The sequence below is a fragment of the Mauremys mutica genome, chromosome 2 (assembly GCF_020497125.1).
Source record: "Mauremys mutica isolate MM-2020 ecotype Southern chromosome 2, ASM2049712v1, whole genome shotgun sequence".
NCBI lineage: Eukaryota > Metazoa > Chordata > Testudines > Geoemydidae > Mauremys > Mauremys mutica.
Genome location: NC_059073.1, coordinates 184,721,652 through 184,744,386, shown reverse-complemented (window position 1 = coordinate 184,744,386; position 22,735 = coordinate 184,721,652). Strand labels below are relative to the sequence as shown.

At 46.7% G+C, this 22,735-nt stretch overlaps 1 protein-coding gene across 1 annotated transcript in view; it reads right to left on the bottom strand.

Moving 5' to 3' along the window:
- The window catches only part of GALNT1 (polypeptide N-acetylgalactosaminyltransferase 1), a 184,580-nt gene that overhangs the window by 135,349 nt on the left and 26,496 nt on the right, over positions 1–22,735 (bottom strand). The window contains exon 2 of the mRNA XM_045005628.1: positions 11,762–11,946. The gene's annotated coding sequence lies outside the window, so the exon portion shown is untranslated. The remainder of the gene's footprint in view (positions 1–11,761; positions 11,947–22,735) is intronic.

Here is a 22,735-nt window from a genome sequence, read left to right as displayed (position 1 = left end):
TAACCAAGGAACTAGAACTACTGGTGCAAGAAGTGAAATCAGGTATTACAGAGATAACAGACACATGGTGGAATAGTTGTCATGACTCAAATACAGATATTGAAGAAATAAGTAGTGATGAAATGAATAAAACAATCTGTCTGGGTGAAAAAGTACTTTGGTGGAAAAATGATAACAGAGGTTCCACTGGGATAGTGCTTGTGGTCTGCTAAAGACCTCCAGTATCTGAACTGGATGTTTTTAATGAAGTAAATGCTACCGGGAATTGTGATTATGGGAAACTTCTGTTTCCCAGATACAGATTGAAGAACAAATGCTGCTAACAACAAACAGGATCCAGATATTCCTTGATGTCACCAAACCAGTAGCAAGGACCTTATAAAAGAACTGATTGTAGAGGACAACCTTGGTTTGAGTGATCATGAGCTAATTCTTTTTGTTGGAACCCTTTCATCTGTGAGAGCCTGTGGGAACTGCAGCCTATGATGTAGATGGTTTGCAATGTCTCACATGACTGAATAGGCCAATCCAACTTATTGCAAAATGTATGCGTCTTGGTTGGGAGCTGCTTGCTTCATACGGGCTCTTTTTTCTTCAAGCTGTAGAAGCCAGCTTCTGTCATGGACTTTGATACCCTGATGGAGATGATGGCACCACTTGTTACGATCACTTGCCAAGATTTCCCATTTGTCAGGATCAACCCGAAATTCCTTCATATCTCGCTTGCATGGATCCCAAGTTGCAGTACTCCAGCTCCCATGGAGAACATAAGAACATAAGCCAATGATGTTTTTTAAAAAAAGACTTTCAGAGACATAAGCAAAGAAAGAATGACTCTTAAAACAAAGCAAACAATCAATGAAATACTGGAGAGGTTTCAGGGGTCCTTTGTAAGGCAGTAGTCAATAGAAACTGCCGAGTACAGCAACCTCTATCTTAAAATGAATGAAAATGTTGAGTTCTCTATAAAGCTTCCTATCACTCTTTAGAAACTCAATCAAAAACAAAGCTACAATAAGAGAATGATTCCTGATCAATAACTCTTTATGCAACCTAAAGCATGGGGTGGAAGAGAGACACAATATTCACAAGGTTTCGAATTTGGGGAAAGTAAAACGGGGGAGTCAGCCAATTAAAGAGAGACCATTAGAGAATGTGGTATTCAGAACTGTAGGGAAAAAACTGTGGGAAGGGGAAAAAATATCACTCAGCATTGTCCTTTTATGAGAAATATTAATGGAGAACTGCTGAGAAAGGAACAACTTCCCCAGAAGCCCTCAGCAGTTAAAAGGGTCCAGAAGAGGGACCTGAAGACATGCAAAGCAAAGTAAGAATGAAGGACTGTCACCTAGACCACAGAACAAACTGGAAAAACAAGTCAAATTAAACTGGATCTATTAAAATAAACTAATCAAGCTGGTATATTTGAGGAAAAAACAGTTACCCACCTTTTAGTAACTGTTGTTCGAGATGTGTTGCTCACGTCCATTCAAAGTAGGTGTGCGTGCGCCGCATGCACGCCAGCCAGAAGATTTTCCCTAGCAGCGTCTGTAGGGTCGGCCTGGGCGCCCCCTGGAGTGGCGCCACCACGGCGCCCTATAAATGGGCCCGCCGACCCTCCACCCCCTCAGTTCCTTCTTGCCGGCTCTCTGACAGAGGGGTAGGAGGGTGGGTGTTGGAATGGACATGAACACCACATCTCGAAGAACAACAGTTACGAAAAGGTGGGTAACCGTTTTTTCTTCTTCAAGTGGTTGTTCATGTCCATTCAAAGTAGGTGACTCACAAGCCTAACCTTAGGAGGAGGGGTCAGAGATCACTGCTGACTGGAGAACTGCACGACCGAAGGCTGCGTCATCCCTCGCCTGTTGCGTGATGGCGTAGTAAGCCGAGAATCTGTGGATGGAGGACCACGTGGCCGCTCTACAAATCTCCTGAGTCGGGACCTGAGCCAGGAACGCCACAGAGGAGGCCTGCTCCCTAGTGGAGTGGGCCGTGACCGGAGGGACAGGGGTCTTAGCTATACGGTAGCATTCCCAGATGCAGGTCGCGATCCATGAAGAGATTCGCTGAGAGGAGACCGGGAGCCCCTTCATCCTCTCCGCCATAGCGATGAAGAGCTGAGTCGAGCGTCTGAAAGGCTTGGTACGCTCTATGTAAAAAGCCAAGGCCCTGCGGACATCCAGGGAATGTAGCCTCCGCTCCTCACTGGAGGAGTGTGGTTTAGGGTAAAACACCGGGAGAAATATATCTTGGCCCATGTGGAACTGGGAAACGACCTTAGGTAGAAAGGCCGGGTGAGGTCTAGGTTGGACCTTGTCCTTGTAGAAGACAGTATACGGGGGCTCAGATGTTAACGCTCGAAGCTCCGACACCCTTCTAGCCGAGGTGATCGCCACCAGGAAGGCGGTCTTGTATGACAGGTACAGCAGGGAGCACGAAGCCAGAGGCTCAAAGGGAGGCCCTGAGAGGACCAGATTCAGGTCCCAGGCAGGGGTCGGCTGATGAACATGCGGGAAGAGCCTGTCCATACCCTCGAGGAAACGCCCAACCAGCGGGTTCGCAAACACCGAGGCACCCCCTTCTCCCGGATGAAAGGCAGATATGGCTGCCAAGTGAACGCAAATGGAGGAAAGGGAGAGGCCCAGATGTCTTAGGTGGAGCAAATAGTCTAGGACAACGGGGATTGGGACCCCCAGCAGATCGTGACCCTGCTGACCCGACCATATGGAGAAGCGCTTCCATTTTGCCAGGTAGGTGGCCCTAGTAGACGGTTTGCTGCTACCTAGCAGCACCTGCCTGACCTGCTGGGAGCGCTGCAACTCCACCGGGTTCAGCCATGGAGCATCCAGGCAGTGAGGTGAAGGGGTTCGGATGGCGGAGGGAGCCCCAGTCCTGCATGATCAGGTCTGGCAGCAGGGGCAGCGTCAGGGGCGCCTGAACTGACATGTGCAGGAGTGACGTGTACCAATGCTGGCGCAGCCACGCCGGAGCTATCAGGATTACCCTCGCGTGGTCCCTGCGAATCTTCAAAAGCACCCTGTGTACCAGGGGAAAGGAGGGAAGGCATAGAGCAGACCGACCCCCCAAGACTGTAGGAAGGCATCCGACAGAGACCCCCGACTGCGGCCCAGGAGGGAGCAGAACCATCAGCACTTCTTGTTTTCCCTCAAAGCAAACAGGTCTAACCGGGGAAAGCCCCAGAGCTGGAAAATTGAGTGCGCCGCATCCCGCCAAAGGGACCACTCGTGACCCCAGAACGAGCGGCTGAGGGTGTCTGCCAGACCATTCTGCTCCCCCGGAAGGTAGAACGCCGTCAGGTGGGTGGCATTGAGAATGCAGAAATCCCACAGCGCGAGGGCTTCCCTGCACAGGGGAAAGGAGCGTACACCCCGTTTGTTGATATAGAAAACTGTCGCCGTGTTGTCCGAGAGGACTGAAACACATCTGCTGGCCAGGTGGGACCGGAAGGTTAGACACGCCAGGCGGACCGCTCTCAGCTCCCTGACACTGATATGCAAGTCGAGGTCCTCCGGCGACCACAAGCCCTGCGTCTTGAGGTGACCCAGGTGCGCTCCCCAACCTCGATCCGAGGCGTCCGTCACCAGGGAGAGGGAGGGCTGCGGGGCAGCGAAGGGGACACCCATGCAGACTTCCCGCGGGTCAAGCCAGCACCGCAGCGAGCTTAGCACCAAACTGGGAATGGATACCACTAAGTCCAGGGGTCCCTGGCCGGGCGATAAACTGTCGCTAACCAGGACTGTAGCGGGCGAAGCCGGAGTCTGGCGTGGACCACCACATAGGTGCACACCGCCATGTGGCCCAACAGCCCGAGGCACACTCACGCTGTGGTTACCAGGGCGCAGCGCAGTCCAAGGATAAGCTCAGAAATCGCACGGAACCTGGATTCCGGCAGATACGCTTTGGCGTGAGTGGAGTCCAGAACTGCTCCTATGAACTCTATGCGTTGTGTCGGAGACAGGGTGGACTTGGCCTCGTTCAAGAGGAGGCCGAGGTCGAGAAAGGTCCGCCTGATGAACGACACCTGTGTCTCTACCTGCTCTTTGGAGCGGCCCTTTATAAGCCAGTTGTCCAGGTAGGGGAATACCTGGATGCCCCGCCTGCACAGGAAGGCGGCCACGACTCCCATGCACTTCGTGAAGACCCTGGGAGTGGCTGATAGGCTGAACGGGAGCACCGTGAACTGCAGATGGGCATCGGCCACAACGAACCTGAGACCGACGGTGTTGGGGAATTATGGCAATGTGGAAATAGGCGTCCTTTAAGTCGAGGGCGGCATACCAACCTCCTGGATCCAGGGAGGGAATAATCGAGGACAGGGAGACCATGCAGAACTTGAGTTTCCGTACAAACTTGTTCAGCCGCCACAGGTCTGGGATGGGCCTTAAGCCCCCTTTCGCCTTTGGTATTAGGAAATATCGGGAGTAGAAGCCTTTGCCCCTGAGCTCCCGAGGGACTTCCTCCATCGCCCCCGCCTCCGTGAGGGACTGCACTTCTTGAGTTAGAAGATGCTCGTGAGATGGGTCCCTGAAGAGGGACGGGGAGGGGGGGTTGGTGGGGCGGAAGGGAGGAGAACTGGATAGAATATACCCTCTCTACCGTGCGGAGCACCATTTGTCCGATGTGATTCGGGACCAGGCACGGTAGAAAGGGGACAGACGTGACCCAAAGGTAGGGGTGGAAGGATCCAAAGTCTAGATTGGTAGGTCTCCCTCGACCATACCATCAAATAGGGGGTCTAGGCCCTGATGGTGGTCTCGATTGACCCGACGCCTGGCCGGAGGGGTGGCGCTGGTGACGCCTCCTGCCATTTCTGCCCCACCTGCGCTCCGGCTCCTGGCAAGTCTGTGGCTGGTACGGGCGAGGGGCTGTCTGCGGCCTAAACTATCTGCGCTGGGTCGCGGGGGTATGCAGGCCCAGCGAGCGAAGTGTGGCCCTCGAGTCCTTTAAGCTGTGCAGACGTTTGTCCGTTTTCTCCGAAAACAGCAGTTGCCCCTCGAAGGGGAGGTCTTGAATCGACTGCTGGACCTCATAGGGCAGGCCCGAGACCTGGAGCCAGGCTCCCCGCCGCATGACCAGGCCCGTGGCCAGGGTGCGCGAGACTGAGTCCGCCGCATCTGAGTCTGGCCTGGAGGGAGGCTCGGGAGATCAGTTTGCCCTCCTCCACTAGGGCCAAAAACTCTGACCTCGAGTCCTGGGGAAGGAGCTCCGTAAACTTCGACATGGCCGAACACGTGTTGTGACCATATCGGCTTACAATCGCCTGTTGGTTGGCAATGCGGAGTTGTAGACCCTCCGTGGAGTGCACCTTTCTACCAAAGAGCTCGAGTCTTTTCGTGTCCCTGTTCTTTGGCATCGACCCTTGAAACCCCTGACACTCCCGCTGGTTGGCCGCATCCACTACTAGGGAGTCCCGGGGAGGGGGGGTGTACAGGAGTTCGTGCCCTTTAGAGGGGACGAAATAGCGCCGCTCCATCCTCTTGGAAGTAGGGGCCAATGAGGCTGGCGTTTGCCATAGGGTGCGGGACATATCTTTATCAGCGGGAGGGCCACCCTGGATGGCCCTGAGGGAGCCAGGATGTCCACTACAGGGTCCGCATCCACCTCGATTTCCTCCGCCTGGATCATGAGGCTCTGAGCTGCTCGCCGGAGCAATTGCTGGAGGATACGAGTGTCCTCTAGGGCCGGTGCCGCAGCCGTGCCCGAGACCGCTTCGTCCGGGGAGAACGACGAGGAGAGTATATGGAGCGGCCCTTCCTGCGGTGCATGCAGTCCCTCAGGGTCCTGCGGCACACGGTACTGTGGTTGCGGTGCCGGTTCCGAGTCTAACTGCGGCACCGCGACCGGTACCGGGGTCGCCAGTGAGCAGCTTGGCATATCATGCGGCGCCTGCGGAGCCCGACCTGAAGCCGCAGCTGGTGCCGCTGCCCTGCTAGGGGGTGCTGAACTTGGAAATGGCACACCCCTGCCCGGCGACGGTGCCAGTGGAGGAGGCAGCTGCGCCGGGGCCACTGAGGTCGAGGACACAAGGCCGACCTTGATCGAGGGCCAAACACCTGGCTTACTGACTAGTGGTAGGTCCAGGGAGTCCAAAACGGCCACTGCGAGGGCGGCTGCCATTGTTGCTGCCACTGCAGGTAACGGTGGTGGCTCGCCCACGAAACTGATCTCCTGCTCCACGACCAGCTGGAGCGGTAGGAGTCTGCCTCTGAGTCTGAGGTCTCTGAGTCTGAGGACCTGGGGGAAGCAGCACCCGGTGCCGATGGAGAGCCGTGCAGAGGCGGGCCTCTCGTCTGGTCCGGTGCCGTCCTCGTGGTGCGGTACGGGGAGGGAGGCGACAGCATGGCCGGCTTGCCCTGAGGGACGGACCACCGTAGGCAACTCCTTGTGGTGTGGGGAGGCCGGCGCCGAGAGTCCCATCAGATCTGAGGCTACCTCGAACGCCTCCGGCGTCGAAGGGGGGCGTAAGTCACTGCTAAGGTCCGGGGAATTAGGCCGGTCCAGACTCGACCGCCCTCTCTGAGGTGCGGGAGTCGACGGAACCGCCGAGGGCTGTAGCCCAGCCTGTACGCTTGCAGTCGCGGACAGCGTCAGCCTCGGATCCTGGTGGGGTGACCTATCCCTCACCAGCTTCCTCCTCTTGGCGGGCACCAGCGAAGGCAAGTGGTGCCGCACTGAGACCAACTTCCTATGACCCAACTCTGTCCGGTGCCGGGTCTTTGACAACTTGGGCTGGGCCCTAAGTCCTGATGCCGGTGCAGGGGCGCGCCGCACCCAAGACGACGTGCTGGGCACTGCCTCGGCCGCCTCCATCAGGAGGACTCTAAGTCTTTGAGCCCTGTCCTTGAGAGTTCGTGGGCGGAAGCCTCTACAGATAGAGCACCGGTCCTTTTGGTGGCTCTCTCCGAGGCACCTTAAACACGCAGAGTGCGGGTCACTCTTGGGCATGAATTTCCCACAATCCTTGCAAAGTTTGAACCCGGGGGACCCGGGCATGCCCCAGCGGGCGACGAAAACTCGGGGGGAACCCCCCCCAACTACTAAGAACTATATACAGAGAACTAATCAGCTAACTAATACAACTTTATACACGGACTAAATGGTAAGGCTAGGACACTGCCGACTTGCTATGCGCAAGAGAAGTTCCAGCTAGCCATCACGGGTGGTAAGAAGGAACTGAGGGGGTGGAGGGTCGGCGGGCCCCTTTATAGGGCACCGCGGTGGCGCCACTCCAGGGGGCGCCCGGGCCGACCCTACGGACGTTGCTAGGGAAAAATCTTCCGGCTGACGTGCACGCGGCGCGCGCACACCTACTTTGAATCGACATGAACAACCACTCGAAGAAGAATGATAATTTCACACACACTGAATGTGATGAAGTAACAAGAAGTCAGTAATGCCTAAGAGGGATCCAATATGAGAGTGTCTCAAAATGAGAAGAGCTTTGAAGGCAATTATCACCAAGAAAAATCCCAATGACATTTCAGGTCTTATATCATGGCCTACCAAGATGTTTATCTTCACTGTAACAGGTTGGATTCTACCTAAAATATTGCACACATTCTTGGCAAATCAAATCCAGGCTGACATCAAGAAGTTGAAAGGAACTAAGTAGGATAAGTAAAATGATAAAAGACCAAGAATAAGAAAACTAAATCTGTACAGTTTGACTAAACAATAACTAAGGAAATAACTATTTCAAATGTGTAGGACCACTGAGGAAGGCACTGGCTTCAATTGGCTCAAGGGAGTAAAATGAGTAATGCTATGAAATAGAGCAAAGGTAACTTTAAAGTGAATAGGAGGTAAAATGTATTAACAGTGAGAACTATTTCCCTAAGGAAATGTTAAATTATTCTCTTAGTATTCTAAAAGTTCACTGGAGAAACACTCTTTGGGATACAGAGAAAATAATTACAGTTGCCCGAAAATTTCCTCTGAATAACCTGTATTATAAATCATTGTAAAACATATTTATATTTTTTACATTTTACACCTTGTAAAATAGAATGTAACATAATACAAATTACAAATACACATCTACCCCGATATAACGCGACCCGATATAACACAAATTCGGATATACCGTGGTAAAGCAGTACTCTGGGGGTGAGGGGCTGCGCACTCCAGTGGATCAAAGCAAGTTCGATATAACGCAGTTTCACCTATAACGCGGTAAGATTTTTTTGGCTCCCGAGGACAGCGTTATATTGAGGTAGAGGTGTATCAAGCTACAAAGTTGTTTTGAAAGCAAAAATCCCAACATTTAGTTCTGAACATGTCAAAATTGGATGTTTAGGATGTTGGAACTTTTCCCTGTTTTTTTTTTTTAAATGAAACAAAATTGTCACAAAAGCTACAAGATTTTGCTAAGCATTTTGATTTAAATGGAACGGCATTCTTTGATGGAAAACGGTCCCATCAACATTTTTCAGCTCCAGTTATAACTTCTGATCTTGTCACTAATTTGAGAACGTTTTTACACAGTAGGTTAACTACTGTAGGTGGTAATGTTTCTACCCTTTAGTGCAATGCCTGCATGCTGGGGGTGGGGTGGGGGGGAAGTGTCATGAAAGCTTAGACTTTGCCATTTGTTGCATTACACAACAGGCCCAGACAGATCCTTGAAGTGTGTGATCTGCAATTCGTCATTTTAAGGGACTGGGATTTTTGACAACTTGCGTTCTTCACATTTGAAGTCAACCTTATGCAAGTTTCTGAGAAGAAGTGGTGGTGCTTTATTAGGCTCTGCCAAAAACTCTTGGCAGATGTTTTCAGACTATTCAACCGCTTATCACTTTGACAATTTCTTCCCAAACCAGTCATACATACATGTACTCAGTAACTACTTACATGCCAAGTTTCAAAATTAAACCTCTTTTTGGTTGTTTACATCCTCATAATACTCAAAAACAGTTGAGGTTTTTGCTTACCCATCAAAAAAATCATATTGGACAAGAAACCAAGCAAGTAAAGTTTCATCCCAAGTCAATGCTACCGAAAATTGAGTGTGAAAACAGAGAAAATACAATGGTAATTGATCTTCAAACTCAACTATGAATTTTAACTAAGTACTGCGGCAAGGTGGGTGAGATCTTTTATTGGACCAACTTCTACTGGTGAGAGAGACAAGCTTTTGAACCACAGAAAGTTCTTCAGGTCTGGGAGAAACTCCTAGCACCACAGCAAAATGCAAGGTGGAACAGACTGTTTAAGGTAAGTACTTAGCACAAGTAAGGCAGTGGTTTTCAAACTTGTTTCCTTAGGACCCAGTTGAAGAAAACTGTTGATGCCCACAATCCAACGGAGCTGGGGATGAGGGATTTGGGGTGTGGGAGGGGCTCTGGGCTGGGGCAGGGGTGCGGGAATGAGGGCTGCGGGGTGGGGCCAGGAATAAGGGATTCATGGTGTGGGAGGGGGCTCTGAGCTGGGGGAGGGGGTCAGGGCTCTGGGTGCAGGCTCTGGAGTGGGGCCAGGGATGAGGGGTTTGGGGTGCAGCAGGAGCTCTGGGCTTGGGGGGCTCAGGGCTGGGGCATGGGGTTGGGGTGCATGAGGGTCAGGGCTCTAGGGTGGGGCCAGGAATGAGGGGTTTGGGGTGCAGGAAGGGGTTCCAGGTTTGGGAGGTTCAGCACTGGGGCAGGGGATTGGGGCATGGGGTTTGGGGCGCAGACACCTCTGGTGGCTCCCTGTCGGCAGTGCAGCTGGGGTGCAGAGGCAGGCTTCCTGCCTGTCCTGGCACCGTGGACCATGCTGTGGCCAGCAGCAGGTCCAGCTCCTAGGCAGAGGTGTGCAAGTGGCTACGCATGACTCTCCCACAGGCACCGCTCCCCCTCCCCCCAGTTCCCATTGGCTGTGCGGAGCCAGTGCTCGGGGCGAGGGCAGCGCATGGGGCTCTGTGGCCTCTGTGCCTAGAAGCCGGACCCGCTGCTGGCCGCTTCTGGGGCGCAGCGCAATGTCGAAACAGGTAGGCATTAGCCTGCCTTAGCTGGGCAGCACCGCCAACAGGACTTTTAACATCCCAGTCGGCGATGCTGACCAGAGTGACCTAGTGCCTTAATGGGTAAGAATGGTGTCCCTAGCCTCTGTTCGTCAGAGGATGGAGATGGATGGCAGGAGAGAGATCACTTGATCATTGCCTGTTAGGTTCACTCCCTCTGGGGCACCTGGCATTGGCCACTGTCGGTAGACAGATACTGGGCTAGATGGACCTTTGGTCTGACCCGGTACGGCCTTTCTTATGTTCTTATGTGCCTGACATGCCGCGACCCAGTACTGGGTTGTGATCTGAAGTTTGAAAAACACTGTTGTAAGGGACCATTCAAGTTAGGTCAAGTATAGAGTGATCACATTCCATCAGTCCTCATTATCAATGGAAACCTGCACAACACTTTCAAAAGATGAGCATGGGAACAAATTAATTACTCTGCTAGATACCAAAAATCATGGACTGAGCGGACACTGGATTTATGGCTTATTACAACAATCTCTAATCCACTAACCCCCTATTTTTGGACCTATGACAGCAGAGGTGTTAACACTCAATGTTGAATGGTTCCTTAGGATATATGCTAAGTACTTATGTTAAACAATCTGTTCCACCTTGCATTTTGCTTTGAGGCTGGGAGTTCCTGTCCCAGACCTGAAGAAGAGCTGTGCTTAACTCAAAAGCTTGTCTGGCTCACTAGCAGAAGTTGGTCCAATCTTTAGCAAGGGAAAGTGGCAAAGCCTGAGGAATAAAAGCAAATTGTTAGCGTATGAGAGAAGTGTAAATGACCTTAAATTAAAAAAGTGAAATTGGCTGTACACAAAATGCTGTCTAATTCAGAAAGTAAACAAATCTAAAGGCCAAGCAAATGTTTATTCTCTTTTACTCCTAGTAAACTTGTGCATTACTTATAATTATAGTGGGAAAAGAGAATTCAGAGAAACTTTTTCAAAATGATGCTGTCTATTCAAATTGTACTTTTCATAAACAACTTCACAGCACCTGCCTCCTCTCTAACTGAATTAATCTTTTGGAGATTACTGTGTATCGGAGAAAGGGTTATGAAGGATCAATATATTTTTGGAACAGAGGAACATTTTCCCCTTTTGCCCTGTTGAAGGGGAACTAGTTCATCTCAAAGAGTCCTTCCAAATATATATTTGGAAATTAGTCTTTTGAAAGGTGTTTGTTTTATTGTTGCAGTAATCCTGTTATGGATAAATGAATCATTAATCAATAGTGAAGACATCTAGTGGAGGATGAATACAGACACTCCTCACCCCAACAGCTATCCCTTCTGTTGCAGTAATCAAAATTAATCTGATTCCATCCTTTTGGGTCAGAAGTTTTCACATACAGAATCCTCTGTCTTAAGAACAGACTTGAATTTAGGCTTTATGTTGAGAGAGGAATGAAAAAATTGGGTTGAAATTCTAACTGTAAAAGGATAGTTCTGATCAGCAGGGAAGCAGATATGAGTATAACTAAAATGTATCCCTGATGTACTAATTAAACGCTTATAGAGGAGGTTTTTCTGCTACCTTTGTCTAAACTATTGACAGCAGACCTGAGACACCATGGCCTTGAAGTGACAGAGGGATGTCTTCAAATGAAGTCCATGATGCCAAAGTACTCGACTCTGTAGGTGCTACAAATCCTCCCTTCACTCTGAGAGACACACTAGATACAGACAAGCCTTACTGCAGCGGTGTCAGCTGTGTTATGTTTTGAATACTTTACACCTTAATTACTGACCTTTTCTGAAGATTTACAGCCATCTGGATGGTATGCTAGCATTGGTGGTGGTATGCAATATGACTGGTCTGTTGCATTGTTGTGGAAAGCCGGTAGCAGGAGCCATAAAATGGCAGATAGGGCTAGGCTGCTCTGGCATACACACAGAAGGAGGGAATTTCTATCCACAAGGCCTTTAGACTGCCCTAGAGGAAGAACAGAAATCAAGTTAAGCTCCACATTCTAATTTTCTAGATTTCCTAGCACAGTTTAACATCTCACAATTCCAAGGTTCTGAGGAAGAGAGGAGTGAGCCTACAACTGCTGTTGGAGGGAAGCAGTGAATTGAATCTATATGAAATGTTAGATCTAGACTCAGGAGTGGGAAGAGTCAACTGTCACTATAACTTTTCATCCCTTATCACTGTTATTGTAATTGGAGGTTTGAGTGTTCTGCTAAATTGACAGTTGCCTATTTATGACAGTTTTATTTAAGTCTCCCTCTCCATCCAGGCAAGATGTAACACAGGGGTGGCCAACCTGTGGCTCCAGAGCCACATGCGGCTCTTCAGAAGTTAATATGCAACTCCTTGTATAGGAACCGACTCCAGGGCTGAAGCTACAGGCGCCAGCTTTCCAATGTGCCAGGGAGTGCTCACTGCTCAATCCCTGGCTCTGCCACAAGCCCTGCCCCCAACTCCACCCTTCCCCATCCCCTCCCCTGAGCCTGCCATGCCCTTGCTCCTCCCCCTCCCCCCAGAGCCTCCTGCACGCCACAAAACAGCTGATCGGAAGGTGTGGGAGGGGGAAGCACGGCTTGGCAGGGCTTCCAGTGGGTGGGAGGCGCTGGGAAACTGATGGGGGGCTGCTGACGTATTACTGTGGCTCTTTGGCAATGTACATTCGTAAATTCTGGCTCCTTCTCAAGATCAGGTTGGTCACCCCGATATAACACACACATCAGTTAACTTTGTAACAACTGTGTTAATTGGCTGAGAAACGGTTTATCCATTTTCATAAGTTCAACTTTCCAAAAGAGTTGTCTTTTGGGATGAAATTTCCCATACTTGGTCTAATCTAGTCTACTTAGTCTAGAAAAATGCACATTTCAGCTATTTTTTAATTTAAAAATATTTTAAAAGATTATAAAAAAACTACTGAAAAAGCAGCTGAAATGTTACATTGATATGGGTATAGTGTTCAATAAGAACAAATGCCTTTATGTGACTGTGGAGGAGAGTTTAATAGTGACAATTGTTTGCAAATTGAAAAAATTATTCTAAATCTGAACAGATAACACTTGTAAAGATTTTAGCAGATCTTAATGAAGCCCCACCACCTCTGGGATCTCTGCATGTTTTCCTTGCCCAACCAGATACATTCAGGTGCTGCTGCTGAGGAAATTTAGATAAAAGAAATAGTAAATTCCTGAATAAACTATACAGGAAAATTCTCCATAAAACTGCCTTAACAGCAGACAGGAAAATGTTGACAGTGTAAAAGATCATGGATCTAGTCTTTTTTGATGCAATATTAACTAGTCCACAATTGTCATATTTTCTATTACAAGCTCATTAAGTTTCTCATAACATATATGCTGTAAAAGGTGATTGATAGCCTGGTATATTTTTTCTGTATTCTATTGTTTGTTTAGATAATACACAAACATATAACAAATGGGAAAAAAGGAAAGACTGATAGCAATGAGTACAAATCAGCAGTAAGGAAGTGCAGACAATTGATATGGGAAACAAAGTTATCAGTGGGGGGGGGAAGGGCCCAGTAGGATTAACAACCCGAAGAATATATTCCTTAACTATATCAGAAAAAAAGCAAATCCTAGCAATGCTATAGGTATGATAGTAGACAAGGATGATAGAATTCTGAATCATGATTCAGGAAAGGCAGACATATTCAATAAATATTTCTGTTCTGTATTCCAAAAACAGCAAGGTGATATATTCATGTTATCTTTATTAAATAATCTGCAGGACTTGAAAGCTTACACCCCAGCGTATTAACAGAATTATCTTAAGAGATCCTGGATCCACTAATGCTGATTTTTAACAAGTCTTGTAATAATGGGAAAGTTTCAGAGGACGAGGAAAATCTGATGCTGTGTCTACATCTAAAAATGGTACATAAAATAATCCAAGAAATCATAGGCCAATGAGCCTGACATCATTCATGGGCAAAGTCATGGAAAAAGCTGATATGGGATGCATGTAGTCAAGAATTAAAAGATGGTTGCATAATTAAAGCCAGTTGACCCATTTCCCATAAAACCATGTTTAGTCAAACAAATCTGATATAGTTTTTGTTGATATTATAAATTGGGTTATTCAAATTTATAGATTTGGTTGATAAAAGCAACTGCGTTGACATAATTACTTCAGCTTTTGTAAGGGATTTGACTTGGTTCCACATGACATTCCAATAAAATAGCACTACACACAAAAAATTAATGCAGCCCATGTTAAACTGATTAAAAACTCATTAATTGATAGATCACAAAAATAACTAAAATGGGGAATCACCATCCTATGGAGGTGTTTCTAAGGGGTACTGCTGTATCTGCTCTCAGCCAAATGTTATTCAACAGCTCTCTCAATGATCTGGAAGAAAATATAAAAGAAAACTGGTAGAGTAGTAAATAATGAAGGGGGGACAGGTCAGTTAGACTTCTTAGCAAATGCGTAATGTGTCTCAGATGGCACGTGACCAGGATTCATCACCAAATTTGGCCCGCTGGTTGGATCATTAGCTTCCCCAGCTTGGGCCAGGTACTGACCTGGACTGCTTAGTAAGGTGTGCTCATTTGAGCAACACACACATTTTACTACAGCCAGATGCAAGATCATACACATAGGAATAAAAAAAATGTAGGTCACTCCTACAGATGGAGGGACTGTATTCTAGAAGGAAGCAACTCTGAAAAAGGCTTACACATCATGGTACAAAACAATAAGCTCCCAGCACAATGCTGTATTTAAGAGTACAACTGTAATACTTAGCTATAGAAAAAGAAGGTTATCAAGTAAGAGTAGAGAGATGGTATTACCTCTACATATAGCATGACAGAGCACTGTACCTAATTCTAGTGTCCACACTTCAAAAAGAATGTTGAAGAATTGGAAACTTCAGAAGAGAGCTAAAAGAGCAATTAGAGATCTGGAAAATACACCGTACCTTGCCACAAGAGACTAAAATGCAATACACTGAGTTCATCAAAGAGAAAATTAGGATGTAACTTGAGCACTGCCTACAAGTAAATATACAGAGGAACATATTTCTGAGAGTACATAGCTCTAATGTAGAAAGAAAGAAAAAAAAGGCATAACAAGATCCAATGGTTGGAAGCCAAGGTTAGCAAATTCAGACTAAAAATGAAGCTGAAAGTTTTAACAGTAGGGGTAATCAACCACTGGATCAACTTATCTAGGGATATAGTGGATTCTTCATCACTTGCAGTCTTTAAACCAACATGCATATCTTTCTAAATTATATACTATTGCACCAAAAGAAGTTAGAGTTGACACAGAAAGTATTGGCTGAGGTTCTCTGACCGGTGTTATGCAGGTCAAACTAGAAGATCAAGGTCCCTTCTGACCTTAAAATCTACTAATCTATATATGCTCCTCACAGAAGGGACAGTACCTATGTTTTGCGCAGTTATGTGTACTAAAATACAAGCTGTGCAACATGACGCTAAGATTTCTCTTGAAATTTTCACACTGAGGCATGTTTTAACTGTGCATCTATAACATTTATTTGAGGCATTAATATAATTTAGCATTTAGAACATGTATGTCACCATTTAAATAGGTCTGTTAATACACACACTCCCATTCTTAGAAAACGGGACAGCATGATAAGTGACATTCAGACTTAGGTTTACATTGATCCTCAAACAGCAATAACCTGAATCTGCTCACTGCAAAACTCTAAGTTAAACTATTTTTGTTATGCAATTCGAACCACAGGCCTATTTTCATTAGAGCTAAGCGCACAGAAGGCCTATTGACTTGCAGTGGAGTTGTGGGTGCTCAGCTCTTGAAAAATCAGGTCCTAAAAGTTTCTGCTTAGAAAGAAAATTGTCCTATCAGACTATATTATGTAATCAGTCATATGAGGAAAAACTAAGGAATCAAAGTTTCCCCCTTGCTAGGCTTTTTTAATTGTGCTGGTTCTACAGGGCTTCTTCTGAAAGATACTTTTTATTAAGTGTTGGATGTTTCATGGTCACATTGTAATGATTTTAAGATTAACTTAAAAAGTTGTCTTTCAAAGAAATAAACTTTTGGTTTTATCCTCATGGAATATTTTTAAATGTTTCACTTACTATGATATAGCAGTAAAATGTAAGTTGAAATGCAAAAAAGGTCTGATCAGTAAAAACAGAAAAGTGCAACATAATAGTTCTAACCCATGAGCTAGCTTGTCTATGTAAGAAAATTCCACAGATGGGACTGTTACTGGTGGGAAATGCCATGCATCAAAATCCTCTACCAAGGATGGTTCTCTGGACATCCATCAGTTCCATTTATCCCAGTTCTGATTCAACTCTGCATTAATGGTAGTTACACCAACATGTAGTGGCAGTGTGCATGTGTCCCATTTAAAGGTAAATGAATTGGTGCAAGAAGTCCCCACGCTGAGGTCCAGTACTGCTCAGGCCACAGCAGAAATTACCATTCACCTTTCTATACTAAGATGAGAAGATCTCAGTTGGAAATCAGACCCTGAAAACCGCCCTGGACACCACTTATTAGTCATTTTTATAGTGAGCAAATCCACTTGATAGCCTGAATAATGATGCCCCCTTTGTTCACTATGCCTCAGACTTGCCTGGATTGAGGAGGGCAATGCTTTCATTGCTCTGAGGGGTTCTCTTGGATAACCCCTATTATATTACCTGAGTGCCTCAATCTATAATATACTTAGATTCATAAAACTGTGAGATGGGGATGATAGTCTCTCTGTGTTTCAGTTCCCCATCTATAAAATAGGGTAAATACTAAGTGATTTCTTCACAATAGCACAGGAAGTTAAATACCCTCAGTGTTAAAAATTTGTGCCTTATTTCCAATTTGAGTTTACTTGGCTTAAGCTTCCAGCCATTGATTGTTATGCCTTTCTCCACTAGATTAAAGAGCCCTTTAATACCCAGTATTTTCCCTGTGAAAGTACTTATACACTAATCAAATCACCTCCATTTTCTTTTTGATAAGCCAAGCAGATTTAGTTCTTTAAGTCTCTTTCATTGTACAACATTTTCTCCAACCCTCAAACAATTTTTGTGGTTCTTTTCCACACACTCCAATTTTTCAACATCCTTTTAAATATTATTGTAATGTAACCATTATTCTAATATCAGCCTTATCAATGCCACATACAGGAGTAAAATCACCTCCTTACCCCTACTCCCCTGTTCATACATTAGAGGATCACATTACCCCATTTGCCACAGCATCACACAGTGCTCTTCTTGAGTTGCTTGTCCACTATGACCCCTCCTAGATCCTTTTCAGCATCCTTGCTTTACAAAATATACAGTTCTCCATTCTGTAGGTATGGCCTGCATTCCTTGTTCCTAGATATATGACTGGATTTGGCTGTACAAAATTTAGGGGGTCCAGTTTATGAAGTGATACACGTTGCTCTGTATGATTACCCTCTAATTTACCTTTCCATCAATCTTTGTGTTGGGCAGAAGAATATGGGCAACTTGCTTCCATGTATATATGGCTGCCTTTATGGACAGGCAATTATAACTACAATGCAGGGGATATACATCCTTGTGGCTCCATTTTACTTCCATCCACTATTTTCCCTAGCTGCAATAGCTCCACCCCAATATATCACCCACCACCTATTTCCAGTTTGGTTCAGGCAACTACCCCTTCATACTCCCACCAGTTTAGTCATCAGCAGGCCTCCCCACACCACCACCACATACCAGGTTGTCAGAGGCAAAATGGTAGAAAATTAGCTAGAAAAAAAAGTTAGATCTGCACAAATAGTCCACAATGTCTTAAAGTATAAAAAGCAAACAATTTAGTGTGAGCACTAAGGAGTTACAACAGTGCAACCAAAGCATTACACACATACTTGCTGGCCTGTGGTAACCAGAGGTAGTAAACAAAGGCAGTAAAATGCACAGTAATTTAAAGCACTATTTAAAAGTCAAAAAATACAGTACAGTTTCCCTTCTTTACTTCATACAGAGCAGCACAGCAAACAAAAGCATTCCTGGTGCTAAATAGGCATCTTTGAATTAACACCATGCATAACAGTGTAAGATCCCTCTTCAGAAAAATCACAAGTTAGATGTAAAAAAAAAAGTTTTTGGTGATTTATAAGTATCATAAGCTTAAGGTATTGAGGATAAACTTATTAATGTTAAGGCTAGGATATGAAGTCTGATATCTTCAACTGTCCTTAAATCATCTGGCATTACCACCATAATTTTGGGGACAACAGTTATTCTAATTTGGCCTGCATATTACAAGATAATACATATTTCCCTTACAGCCTCCGTTAAGAAATGTTTCTTCGTCAGTTCAGCAGCAGATGTGGTGGGAGCATCCATTAAACAACCCTGTAGCATAGCTCCCAGGCTGGACTCTAACCTCTTGAACAGTGCCCTTCTCTGCATATTGGGAACCTAGTCAAGTTAACATCATCCAAGTCAGTACAGATTGCAATAGAGTTAAAATTACTAACTGTGCCCTTTATAAATTCCTTCCCTTTAAAAAAGTAGTATCCAATATGGTGCTGGATAAGACCTCGGGGAAAAGTTCTTTACCTCCTTGCTGAGTGCCAGAACTGTTGGAGAATGTGGAAATGCAAAAAATGATAGACATTGAGCATCACTGTAACCATATGCATCACGATTACTGATGCATCTCTGTCATTGGACAGCAACTGAAGAGATAGACCATTTCAGAAGCCCACTGACACCCCTGCATAGTACTTCACAAATCTGAGGTTTAGTAAAAGTAGGATTAAGGAGAATATGTTCAATGGCCTGTTGACTGAGTCCCAGAGAAGCACAAAGAATTTGTGTATAGAAGGAACAGCATATAGATGCAAGGAAGAGTGTCAGTGCTTTGAGACCAGCAGAACACAGAAAACATATATATTCTGTTTAACAGCAATAATGTACTATGCCTTGTTTTCAGCATGTGCACCGAGCATTCCTGGCATTACCAATGGTGAGTCATGTATCATATAGGTCAGGCGTCGGCAACCTTTCAGAAATGGTGTGCCGAGTCTTCATTTATTCACTCTAATTTAAGGTTTCGCATGCCAGTAATACATTTTAATGTTTTTAGAAGGTCTCTTTCTATAAGTCTATATTATATAACTAAACTATTGTTGTATGTAAAGTAAACAAGATTTTCAAAATGTTTAAGAAGCTTCATTTAAAATTAAATTAAAATGCTGATCTTATGCCACCAGCCTGCTCAGCTCGCTGCCAGCCTGGGGTTCTGCTCACCTAGGCCGGCAGAGGGGTGAGCGGGGCCTGTGGCCGGGACACCAGCTGGCAAGGGGCCGGCAGCCGGGACCCCAGACTTCCCAATCGGAGGGGGGGGGGATGGGAGGGGCAGATGGATTCAGGACAGAGCGCTGTGTGTGGGGGGGAGGGGGGTTCAGGACAGAAGGCTGGGTGTGGGGGGGTTCAGGGGTCAGGGCAGATGGCTAGGGGGTGCAGGGCAGAGGGCTGGGTTGTGTATGGGGGTTCAGGGGTCAGGGCAGAGGGCTGGGGTGCTCAGATTGTGGGGGTGCTCCCAGCCCCCTGCCCTGAGCGGCTCAGGGCAGGGGGCTGGAAGGGATATGCCCTGTTCCACCCCTTTCCCCAAGGTCCCGTCCCTACCTCTTCTCTGCCTCCTCTACGGAGCAGCGAGCACGCTGCCACTCTTCCCCCTCCCCATCGCAAGGGCCATCAGCTGATCAGCGCAGGGAAGGAGAGGAGGAGGGGCAGGAAAGCAGCACATTGGGGGAAGAAGCTGGCGAGGGGGGAAGCTTGGCCGCTGCAGGACCAAGCTTCTGCCTCCTGCCCCCACAGGGGAGAGCAGTGGGGGGGGGGGGCTGGGAGCCGGGACGGCGGCAGGCAGCAGCATGCCACTCAAAATCAGCTTGCATGCCATGTTTGGCACGTGTGCCGTAGGTTTCTGACCCCTGATATAGGTTCAAGTTGGCACATTGGGAAGTTGCGGTGCAAAGGCTGTCATCAGACAATGCTTTCCCCATTGTATTTTGCATATTTGCGAGACAACCTGCAGAAATAAATTGGGGGGGGATTGAGGGGGGACATCATCCACAGCACAAAGTTTATCAGACATCATCACAGACTATCAGGGTTGGAAGGGACCTCAGGAGGCCATCTAGTCCAATCGCCTGCTCAAAGCGGGACCAATCCCCAACTAAATCATCCCAGCCAGAGCTTTGTCAAGCCTGACCTTAAAAACCTCTAAGGAAGGAGATTCCACCACCTCCCTAGGTAACCCATTCCAGTGCTTCACCACCCTCCTTGTGAAAAAGTTTTTCCTAATATCCAACCTAAACCTCCCTCACTGCAACTTGAGACCATTACTCCTTGTTCTGTCATCTGGTACCACTGAGAACAGTCTAGATCCATCCTCTTTGGAACCCCCTTTCAGGGAGTTGAAAGCAGCTATCAAATCCCCCCTCATTCTTCTCTTCTGCAGACTAAATAATCCCAGTTTCCTCAGCCTCTCCTTATAAGTCATGTGCTCTAGCCCCCAAACATTTGTTGCCGCCCTCTGCTGGACTCTTGCCAATTTTTCCACATCCTTCTTGTAGTGTGGGGTCCAAAACTGGACACAGTACTCCAGATGAGGCCTCACCAATGCCGAATAGAGGGGAATGATCACGGCCCTCGATCTGCTGGCAATGCTCCTACTTACACATCCCAAAATGCTGTTATCCTTCTTGGCAACAAGGGGACACTGTTGACTCCTATCCAGCTTCTTGTGCCCTGTAAACCCTAGATCCTTTTCTGGAGAACTACTGCCTAGCCACTCGGTCCCTAGTCTGTAGCAGTAAATGGGATTCTTCCATCCTAAGTGCAGGACTCTGCACTTGTCCTTGTTGAAAAACTCAGATTTCTTTTGACCCAATCCTCTAATTTGTCTAGGTCCCTCTGTATCCTATCCCTACCCTCCAGCGTATCTAGCACTCTTCCCAGTTTAGTGTCATCTGCAAACTTGCTGAGGAAGCAATCCACGCCATCCTTACTGAAGATATTGAACAAAACCGGCCCCAGGACCAACCCTTGGGGGACTCCACTTGATACCAGCTGCCAACTAGATATGAAGCCATTGATCACTACCCGTTGAGCCCGATGATCTAGCCAGGGATTTGGAGCTGTGCTCAGGCCCCGCACCAGCTCCAGGCAAAAACCTGCAGCTCCACTGCTCCGGAGCTGCTCCATGCTCCGTTCCAAAGCCCTGGATCTAGCCAGTTTCCTATCCACCTTATAATCCATTCATCCAGCACATACTTTAACTTTTGCTGGCAAGAATACTGTGGGAAACCGTATCAAAAGCTTTCCTAAAGTCAAGGAATAACATGTCCGCTCCTTTCCCCTCATCCACAGAGCCAGTTATCTCATCATAGTAGGCAATTAGGTTAGTCAGGCATGACTTGACCTTGTTGAATCCATGCTGACTGTTCCTGATCCCTTTCATCTGCCCTTCAGGCTAACAAATGCTCATTACATAAGATATCCCACTTCATAAGAAAGACAGGAAGTATGGCAAGAGTCCACTCTGGCTTAACCAGGAGATCTTCAATGATCTAGAAATCAAAAGAGTACCACAAAATAAGTGGAAACTAAGTGAAATTACAAAGGATGAACATAAATAACATGTAGGTACAAAATTAGAAAGGTGAAGGCACAAAATGAGATCAAACTAGCTAGAGACAAAGGATAACAAGAAAACATTCCACAAATACATTAGAAGCAAGAGGAAGACCAAGGACAGGGTAGGCCCATTATTCAATGAGGGGAGAAAAACAATAACAGGTGCTTCATGATTTCGGTTTCCATTTTCACCAAGAAGGTTGGTGATGATTGGAAGTCTAACATAGTGAATGCCAGTGCAAATGAGGTAGAATCAGAGGCTAAAAGAGGGAAAGCACAAGGTAAAATTACTTAAGACAAGTTAGATGTCTTCAAGTCACCAGAGCCTGATTAAATGCATCCTGGAATACTCAAGAAGCTGACTGAGGAGATATCTGAGCCACTAGTGATTATCTTCAAAAAGTCATGGAAGACTGGAGAGATTACAGAAGACTGGAAAAGGGAAAATACAGTGCCCATCTATAAAAAGAGGAATAAGGACAACCAGGAGAATTACAGACCAGTCAGCTTAACTTCAGCACCCAGAAAGATAATGGAGTAAATAATTAAGCAATTAATTTGCAAACATCTAGAACAGGGGTTCTCAAAACTTCATTGCACCATGATCCCCTTCTGACAACAAAAATTACTACATGAACCCAGAAGGGGGTACCAAAGCCTGAACCCACCAGAACCCTGATGCCCAAGCCAAAGTCAAAGCCCCAATGCCACTGGCAAGGGGCCAAAGCTCAAGTCCAAGGTCTTCAGCCTCAGGCAGAGGGCCTGTAACCTTAGCCCCCATCAAGTCTAAGCCAGCCCTGGCAACCCCTTTAAAACAGGGTTGTGACCCACTTTGGGGACCCAACCCACAGTATGAGAACCCCTGATCTAAAAGATAATAAGGTGATAAGTAACAGTCAGCATGGATTTGTCAAGAACAAATCATGTCAAATCAATCTAATAGCTTTCTTTCACAAGGTAACAAGCTTTGCGGACAGGGGGAAGCAGATGTGGTATATCTTGACTTAAGTAAAGCTTTTGATACGGTCTCGCATGACCGTCTCATAAATAAACTAGGTAAATGCAATCTAGATGGAGCTACTATAAGGTGGGTGAATAACTGA